Source organism: Hippopotamus amphibius, chromosome 1, assembly GCF_030028045.1.
Source record: "Hippopotamus amphibius kiboko isolate mHipAmp2 chromosome 1, mHipAmp2.hap2, whole genome shotgun sequence".
Taxonomy (NCBI): Eukaryota; Metazoa; Chordata; class Mammalia; order Artiodactyla; family Hippopotamidae; genus Hippopotamus; species Hippopotamus amphibius.
In genome coordinates, this window is record NC_080186.1 from 219,328,608 (window position 1) to 219,338,869 (window position 10,262).

The 10,262-nt window shown below is 41.8% G+C and overlaps 1 long non-coding RNA gene across 1 annotated transcript; it reads left to right on the forward strand.

Moving 5' to 3' along the window:
* The first annotated feature begins 1,458 nt into the window (after positions 1 to 1,458).
* On the forward strand, positions 1,459 to 3,671 carry LOC130858165 (uncharacterized). The gene is made up of 3 exons (XR_009055008.1): positions 1,459 to 1,565; positions 1,659 to 1,804; positions 3,638 to 3,671. It is a non-coding gene; the product is annotated as an uncharacterized LOC130858165 (long non-coding RNA).
* The last annotated feature ends 6,591 nt before the right edge of the window (positions 3,672 to 10,262 follow it).

Genomic DNA, 10,262 nt, shown 5'->3' on the forward strand with positions numbered 1-10,262 from the left:
GCTGAGGGCAGTGAAATCTCTCAGCCCCAGAGCTGTGCCTGGACACCACTGCACCATTCACAGGGCTCCAGGCCCATACTGAGCCTCTTGGCAACACTAAGAGGCCCAGGCTACCCCTGGACAGATAAAGAAGACACAGATGGAATGGTTTCATGGGCGTACTCAAAGTCACTCAGCCTGTAAGGGGCCAAGCCTTTGGCTACAGAAGTTGGCCCTTGACCACTGTGCTCTGCTGAGTGTGGGCCAGAGGCCTGGCCACTGCTGGTGAGCATTCCGAGGACCAGGACTGTGACCCAGACAGTGTCAGAGGCCCCTTGGACTATTGCCTTTGACAAGGCTAAGAGCGGACTGAGGCCAGAAGAACCCTCAGCCAAATTTGCAACTATTTAACCATACCTGTTCCAAACAACCCAATCCAAAAATGGGCAGAAGACCTAAAAAGACATTTCTCCAAAGAAGACATACAGATGGCCAATAGGCACGTGAAAAGATGGTCAACATCGCTAATTCTTAGAGATGCCAATCAAAACTGTAATGAGGTATCACCTCACACCAGTCAGAATGGCCATCATCAAAAAGTCTACAAATAATAAATGCTGGAGAGGGTGTGGAGAAAAGGGAGCCCTCCTACACTGTTGGTGGGAATGTAAATTGGTGCAGCCACTGTGGAGAACAGTTTGGAGGGTCCTCAAAAAACTAAACATAGAGTTACCATATGATTCAGCAACCCCACTCCTGGGCATATATTCAGAAAAGACAAAACTCTAATTTGAAGAGATGCATGCACCCCAATATTCATTGCAGTGCTATTTACAATAGCCAAGATATGGAAGCAACCTAAATGTCCATCGTCAGGCGAATGACAAATAAGATGTGGTACATATATATTATGAAATATTACTCAGCCATAAAAAATGAAATAATGCCATTTGCAGCAACATGGATAGACCTGGAGATTATCATATTAAGTGAAGTCAGACACAAGAAGACAAATATCATGACATCACTTATGCGTGGAATGTAACCAAAAGTGATGCAAATGAACTTATTTACAAAACAGAAACAGACTCACATACATAGAAAACAAGGTTACCAAGGGGTAAAGTTGGGGGGGGAGGGATAAATTAGGAGCTTGAGATTAACAGATACGCACACCTTTATATAAAACAGATAAACAACAAGGTCCTACTGTATAGCACAGGGAACTGCATTCAATATCTTATAATAGCCTATCATGGAAAAGAATCTGAAAAAGGAGACATATATATATAGATTATAGATAGATATAAAACTGAATCACTTTGCCGTACACCAGAAACTAACACCTAACACAGCACTATAAATCAACTATACTTCAATAAAATAAATAACCACACATGTTCTGTTTTTCTTCAGGGCCGTCATCTCCCTCTCAGTACCCAGAGCCTTCATTCTAACCTGTGGCCTCCCAGGGGGTTTGCCGCTGCACCATCCACCTGTGCATGTGTTCCACAAGTATCACCGAGTGATGCCTTTGTTCCAGACGCTGAGCCGCTGTGGGGGTGCTAGCAGGCCCCTTTGACCTGGTGCGCAGCTTGAGGGTGGAGTTTGGTGAGGGTGAGGCTACATCACACATGTTGATTTCACCCTTAATCTCTGTCCTCTAAATCCACCCATAGGAATTGAAAACTCAGAGAAGACGAAAAAAAAAAAAAAATCCCAGCAGAAACCGTACATGGGAAACCGATCCTCCAGTTCTAATGGCATCTGGATCTGACAGGGAAAGGGGCTTGGACTCTACACACGAGGACAGAGTCTTTATGAGGTATGCAGCCCGGTAAGGATGGTGGGTATGGAAACGGTGCTTTCAAACTCTGAAGTGACAACTTGAGTGTGGGTTGCTGTTTTAATGACATAAAATATATGTCTTAGAAAATATCCAAGAAATGAAGAGCAGGAACTGGGGTAAATTTAGAGTGAAATTTGAGATCATGTAAGACTTTCAGGAACCCCAAATCATTCAATGCCTTAATTTTTCACCCCAGTCACAGGTTGCTGGTTTGAGGCCCAATTTCTAGATTTCCTTGTGAGTTGTTTCCTTCCAGAAGGTACACCCATCTCCCTACTGTCCTCTGCCACCTCTTTTTCCCCCCCCCCACCCAGGGCTGTGACATGTGTCTGTGCAGTTTGTCCCCAGCACAGCTGCAGCGGGGTCCATTCACATCAAATCTACGTGAGTCAGAGCATTGAGTCTTAAACTCAGCTGCACACTGGAATCACTTGGGGGACTTTAAACATTATTGATGTCTTGGTCTCTCCTCCAGAGAGTCTGATTTAATTGGTCTGAAGTGCAGTCTGGGCATTGGGATTTTTTAAGCTGCTCAGGTGATTCTAATTTGCAGCTGTGTTTGAGACCCACTGAATTAGACTATGCTGAGAAGGGCATCCCCTGGGGATGTGTGGTATACAACCTGCGAGCCCTTCAACTTGGCCCTGCGAGCCCCCATACATGATCTTCAATGACCTGAACTTGCTAGTGGGTGAGATCACAGACTAAATACACACTTTTCTACCTTTTGAGTCATGTTATCCCAAGGGCTGGGATTGAGGTTAAGGAGAGCATTGGTACTGATCTCTGAGTCTTTGAAGCCTCTCTTAGACTTCCTGCATCCTTCTGAGGGATCAGGGAGAGGCAGGGGTCTAATCCCGCTGAAAACTGGGAATTTTTCAAGCCTGGTTTTGGAGGCTGCCCAACTCCGGTGCTCTACCCAGGGTGCGCATGCTGTTTTGATCGCCTGGCCGAGAGAGTGATTTAGGCCCTTGGAAGAATCTGGCTTATTTCCCCTGGTCCCTAGGTCATTCCCTGATTATAAATCAGCCGCTGTTAGCAGCTGCATTTCACTCTCTCAGGCCATCAGGGAACTGTGCAGTTTTTACTGAATTAGCAACTTAATTGCACTAAATATAGCTCTAATGCCCCAAAGAAGTTATGGCAGCTCCCAAAGGTGTCTGGCTTCCCACACTCCCCCCACCCCAACCTCGTCTCCAAACTCAGGGAGCAAGTTAAACTCTGAACAGTTTGTACTTACTAAATCACAGCTTCTGGAATGAACTTGCTTTGTTTTGCATATGTCGATATCATCAGATCCTGCCATCTGAATTTAATGTCACCGTTTCCATAACAACTAGTGTCCTTCAAGTGGGACGAAGAGGGAAACCAAAAATCCCACAAAAACCTAGAGAAGTGAGACAAATATGTGACACAAGCAAATCCATGGAGTCGCGGTTCAGTCAAAAGCTCGCCTGTTTTACAACCTAGATGCTCTGTAACTCATTGATGCTCCCCACTGATGAGTGTATCTGTCATTCTAAAATTACAAGGTGAACTTCTCTGGCTGAAACCTTGCATCTGGCATGTGTATTTATACTTGGCATTTCAGAGTTAATATTTTTAGTTTAGCAGAGGGATTTAAAACAAACATTTTCTGAAAAGGTCCAAAATCTTGAGCAGATATTTGAATCTGACTGAAGTGAGTGAGAGAGAGAGAGAGAAAACAAAGTATGGAAGAAGCTGCTAGTGGCTTACCCAATATCTGTTCTAATCGTTTCCCTTTGTAATGGAGCAACAGTAATTTTCTTTTTATTGTACATTTCCCAGATGTCTTTGCAGCTTGGGATGGCCACGGGACCAAATTCTGGTCAAAGAGGTAGAAGTGGAAGTATGACATGGAACTTCCAGAAAGGCTTTCTGGAACCAAATCAGATGTGAGGTGTGTCCTTTTTTCTTTTCTTTTTCTCCTTCCTTCTAGAATGTAGACACAATGCTGGAGCTTCAGTAGCCATCATGGACCATGAGATGACTTTGAGGAGGAAACCCAGGTGCTGAATGAAGATGGCGGAAAAATAGGCCACTGATGACAGGGATAAGCCTCGGACTATCTACCTCCGGATTTTTTATATGTGAGAGAGAAATAAACTTATCTTGTTAAAGGTTATTTGGGGTTTTTATTTGTACAAAACCAAATCTAACCCTAAATAATAGATGAGGATAGGGTAAAATTAATAGAAAAGTCATTTCTTATACCATGTCGGCACACTGTTGCCCATGTTGGCACATCTGCTAGTGTGCGCAGCATGCCGTGAGAACATGGACGTAACTATTTCTTGTGCTCAGCAAGATTTAGCCACATGCCTAAGGTCACTCAGCGAATACATGACAGAGGCAGTATTCTAATTCAGCCTGTGTTTTCACTTAAATCTGCTGTCCCTGTCAGGGGAGCATGAGTAATAACTCCAGCCCTGGAGAATGTACAGTTTTTAATCAACAATAGTATCATGTTTAATCCTCAGCAGGCCGTGTAATGGTCAGGTCCAGCCTGAATCCGTCCCAAAACAAAGGAGCTTAGGAGAGATTTGCTTAACCCAAAGATGCTCCCCTTCTGGAATCTACTGGATTTTGTGAGTAAGGCTTCTGTGTGTCTCTCCTTCACCCAGCCCCCACCTAGGATGCCCCCTGTAAATGGTAATAGACTCTGTATAGCAGGAGAGAGCAGACCCTTGAGGTTCCACAGAAAGTTGCCTATGCTTAGAGGGTGTAAGTTACAGGTGGTTCCATGGACGAGGTTTGTTGCCCTCCTACAGCTAGACTTTCAGCTACGACTGACGTGGCTAACTGGGGACATGAGATATGTCAACCCAAGAAAATTAAGCAGAGGAGGGAGGGAAGCTTTTTTGTTTATTTGGGCCATTCTGGTTCAATGAGTGGGGGTGACAATGAAATTTATTCAAGAGAATTTTAAGTCACCCCCTGGAAATACCAATTACGTGACAAGCTGTCTGCTTTTCTTTCCGTACTCAGAATGGTCTGTTATCCTCATGTGGGGCCTACAGCAGAGCTGTGAGGGCAGTGCTAGGCCTTGGAGTGAGGCAATTTCCTCCACGGACCACCAGGGCTCTGAGGGCACGTGTACTCAGTGCCTGGTTCACGGCCTGCCAGTAGGATAGGCTTCCTAAATGTTTGTTGCTCAAAGAGTTGAATGAACTTCTAAGTGCCTATAATACTAACCCTGAATAATGCTTTTTCAACACCACACCTTAAGACAGTGGTAGACATGGGAATAAAACCTAATCCTAGAAATACCTATGAAATAATCATATAATACACATAAAGATGGGTCCTTTGTAGCTAGTCTTAGCACATTGTCACCCTTAAAGGAAGCAGAATTGGGTTCTGCTATGTAGGACAGAAAAACCAAAATAATAGTGGCTTAAACAAGATTTCAACGTTTATTTCTTTCTTATTTGCTTATTTATTTCTTGGCCATGCCGCATGGCTTGAGGGATCTTAGTTTCCCGACCAGGGATCCAACGCACGCCCCCTGCAATGGAAGTGCAGAGTCCTAACCACTGGACCACCAAGGAATTCCCATATTTCTCTCTAATTTAAACGAGCTGTGAAGTAGATATTCAGGCAGCATCATGGTCACTGGGGACCAAGCCTTCTTCTATCTTTCTGCTCCATCTTTGTAACAAGTAGCCTCCATCCTCAAGGTCCCCTCATTGTTCAAGGTAGTTGCTGAAGCCTCTGTGATCATATATAAGTTGTAGTCTTCCGAGAAGAAAAACAGAATGAGGAAAAACAGAAGGTCAAAAAAGGAATTCCCCCAGCTATCTGTTTTCCAGGCAGTCTTTGAGGAAGCCCCTTCCAAAAAATTCTACTTATATCCAATCAGCCAGAACTTAGTCATATGTCTACACTTAACTGCAAAGGAGGTTGGGAAGTATAGTTTTTCACAGAGCGCGTTGCCACCTTTCCCTCTCCCCCCAGTAATATACACCAGCAGCCTTCAACTTTTTGGTCTTGAAAACCTTTTATATCTGTAAAATTTACTAAGAAACCCAAAGAACTTTTGTTTGTGGACTATCTATTAATTTTACCATTTACCATATTAGAAATTAAAACCAAAAAAAGGATAAAATATTTGTTTATTCATTTAAAAATTATAATGCACACATCAAATAGCATATTATACAGTTTAAATATCTTAATTTTTGTCAGTTATACCTCAATAAAGCTGGAAAAAATTAAAACAGCTCCAGGACCTTCAAAAATATTAAAACATGAAAATTACAATTACAATTATAAACCCTTTCTGTATTAAATAGCATATTTTTCCAAAGCAAAACAAACAAACAAAAAAAAGTGATATTATTTTCCATTTTTGCAAATTTCTTTATTATCTTACTTAACAGAAGATAGCCAGCCTCTCACATCTCATACCTGCTTCTGCATTGACTCTGTTGCCATATGTTGTTTTGGTTGAATTGCATGAAGAGAGTCTGGTCTCACACAGGTGTATATAGTTGGAAAATATAGAAGTATTTTAAAAGCTTTTCAGATAATTGTGGATATTCTTCTTGGATGCTAGACCACAACCCAGGTGGTAATTTCTGAAAGATTAGTTGCAATGTGGAATCTGAGGTTGTATCAATGAACATTTTGTACTCTGTTACTTTAAAATCCATTGGTCTATCTTGCACACTGAATGCATTTTTCCCACACATGATTTTATAATATCATGTAGTGCTCATGTGGAAAATATTCGTTCACTGAGTTATACAGACCTTTCAAATGTTGACACACTTCATTATATACATTTTTAGAAATTACATTTTAAAATATCTATACTAATCTCAAAAGAAAACTCTACTTTTGGAGACGTTGTCAAGTTCATGATGATAAATAGAAGTTTTCAGAAATTCTAACTTTCACTTGAAAGGTTGAATGTTATCTCTGGCAACAAATACTGTCAGTTATTTCCCTTGAAGTGACAGGCTCACTTTGTTCAGTTTTGAGAACATGTCTGCCAAGTGCAAGAGTGAATAATGATGGTGCCTCCTGTCACGGGCCTTCAAGGACCACAGGGTAGGCTGGGAACTCGGTTGGGGTGTCACTCGGTTGGGGGACCAGAAAAGTGACAGCCGAGAATGAGCCCCCGGCCATGGTCTCCAAGGGACTCCACTGAGGCACAGACACACTCTAGCCTAAACCTGTCCTCTTTGAGCTTTGTAGACAGAGCTTTTTGTTTTCCCTCTGCGATCTATTTGCCTTCTGAAAAATTCCAAGCATGTTTTTGTGGCTCCTGTTCAGGCTGTTGAGGGATCAGGGCGTCCTTCCTGGCTGAAGTGGGATCAGACCAGCCCCACAGGCCCAAGGGGAGGAGCCCTAGACCGATTCCAGGAGCGAAGGGGGCAAGGGCAGCTGCTGTAGCCAGGATTCCCTCTCACATCCACTTGGTTGGGGGGATGGGGAGGGAGGGGAAGGGTGCAAAATTAACCCCTGGAGCTCCTTCTGATGAGGAATCAGTTTACTTAGGTTGCTCTGTTTCACCTCTGAAGGTGCAGTGGTGGTGGCTCTTTGGTAAGTGAATGGCTCTGTGCTGTGAACAGTTTTTCCAAGTGTGAAGGTGGAGCCTGGTTGAGACAAACCATCAAAGGAAGAACCATGTGGAATCAGATTCATGACTCTGGGTCGTGCCGTTGCGCTGACATTGATCAGTGTTTTACCCGTGGGCAGAGGACTTCAGCAACAACATATATGTGTGAAAATTCTTCCACATACACAGTGAAAGCTCTGTTTTCTCCCCCAGAGACATTGTGTGTGTGCGTGTCTATGTAGAAGTGTTATTCATATCACATTGCATTGTGTCCATATAGATGTATGTATGCACACCACCTTTGTTTCTATGTGTCTTGTGTGTGTTTATCTGTTACATATATAAGCAGCAGTGGCAATGAAAATCATTTATTCTAGGAGTCAAGAAGATGAGGTTAACATTAAAAGTACATGGAGAGAGATCATTTCCTTCTCTTGTTATATTCTAAAAATAATTTTATGGACAGGCAATATATGAACATGGTAAAAAATGTATCAATTAGCATGAATTAAAATGAAAAATGTCTCCCATCCTCTGCCTCAGACATGATTATTACCAGTTCTTATGTCTTTTTGAAGAGGTATTCTATATATTTTTAAAAGAGTACATACACACATACCCCTTTAAAAAAAAAATGTGTTCTTTAAACTAATGGAAGGTTAAAACAGGAAAATCACATAAGCTTCATTTACAGCCCCTGGTGTATAAGCACAGACTCCAGCACACATATCTGTGTCATGATTTACACATGTGTAGGTTTTGTGCTGGAGGACAAATTCTTTGTTATAAGAAAACTTCTGGAACCTAGGAAACTGACTTCCTTCCCAGTTCATCTGGTTATTAATCTTCCTAAAAGCTCAAGACAAATAAAATCCCCATATCTGAGACCTTTGTGGTATCCCAGAGGCAGGTGAGAATCGTTCCTGTGGAGTTGTCTTCACTGTCTGATTTGTCATCAATTCTTAAGAGCAATCCAGTAAAGGTTTATTTAGTACAGCTCTCTGTTGATTTTATAACCAACTGCTGACTACTTGGGACATAAAACTCTTGATGATTTACAAGTAGTGAGTGGGCAAGAAATCTATAAATCACATTCTCTAATAAGAGAGTGTAGGTGAACACACACACACACACACACACACAGACAGACACCTTCAAAGGAAGAGTTGTAGGCACAACCAGAAAACATATTTGTTTTTAATTTGAGAACTGAGAACTCATTGGTAAGAGGCCCACAGTCAATAACCTCAGAGAGGTCATATGTACCAGCTGATATTTTAATGTAGAGCAAGAGGTTTTATTTCTTAAAGAGGAGACGCTGGATCCCACGTTTGAAATGTTCAAAGGAGTTTTTATGGTCTCTGGAGGAAAAAACTTTTTTTTCCCTGAAAAGTTTTACCAACCAAGCCGGAAGTGCTGATGGTATCAGTTTTTTGCTGTGATTGAAACTATTGAAATGTTATGCAACACATATTTCTCAAACACTCAAAGATCTTTTTCTTTCCATGTAAACTTTTTTCTAGGACTGTGTTTAGAAAAAGCTCTGATAATATGCTAAAAGTAGAAGAAAAGAAGTTTCTAAATCCAGGAGAGTCCTAGAGTTTCAGGGAACTGACAGAGGGAAATACAAAGCAAAAAACCTTAAAAGACATTTTCATTTGGAAAGTGAAATTTAATAAATATGACTTTGCTACCATGAATAGTTTGCTAACTCTCTGCCTCCCAAAATACAGATAGAAATTTAGGATTTTTTAGCAAAAAGCTTATCTCATTTGGATCCTGATTCAAATAAAACAAAGTTAAAAAAAATGTTTTTAAGCTCTTTATTGGAGTATAATTGCTTTACACTTTTGTGCCAGTTTCTGCTGTACAACAAAGTGAATCAGCTGTATTTCTACATATATCCCCATATCCCCTCCCTCCTGTGACTCCTTCCCCAAAGAAGTAAAAAATTAAGTAGAATAAATTGAGGATGTTGAATACTGACTAAATATTTGACAACATTTAGGAATTATTAGAAATTTGGGGGTTTAATAATGGTGTTGTATTTTTTGGAGTCTTTATCTTTTAAAGATACACAGTGAAATGTTTTAGGATGAAATGATTTGATGGTTTGGATTTGTTTTTTAAAAATCCAGTTGGGGGGATTGTGGTTGGGGGGAGTAAAAGAAGTAAGGTTGGCCATCAGTTGAGGGTGGGTAATGGCTACGTAAGATTTCCTATACTATTCTCTCTACTCTTGTACTTGTTTGAAATTGTTTATAATGAAAAGAGAGAGAGAGAGAGAGAGCTAAGTTGAACTAGAGTGGTCGTTTGTTATCTATTTGAAAAGTTCATTTCTTCACTTCACATTTCTTCACAGTTCTTCATTTCTTCATTTCCTGTTATTCAGCAGGAACCAAGCATCAGTAGAAGGCTTTGTGTGAGGCCTTTGGTGGCTGGCAAGGAGTGTGACAGGCAGTCTCTGCAGACAGTGCCTGGTTGTGACAGGCGGGGACACGACTGAGAGCGAGGCTGCACCCCTCCTCTCTTCTCTCGGTTGGTAAGAAGGTGTCAACCCCACAACTACTGTGAGGTGATTCTATTTGGGGGAGAAACACCAGCCGCCCTCAGGGGTGGGGAGCTTCAGCTCAGCCCCACTCCACTGACGGACAGTAAACAAGGCCAATGAGGAGCCCCGGAGATCTGAAGCTGAAAACAGATACCCAAGGCCAGCTCATCACAAACAAGAGGTTTGTTTTTATACTGTACACCCCAGCCCCCCAAAAAGTGGGGGGAGCCCTTAAAGTGCTGTTTTGGAGCACAGCCACTTGCTGCATTTGAAACTTAGACCCGTGCCTGCTTCAG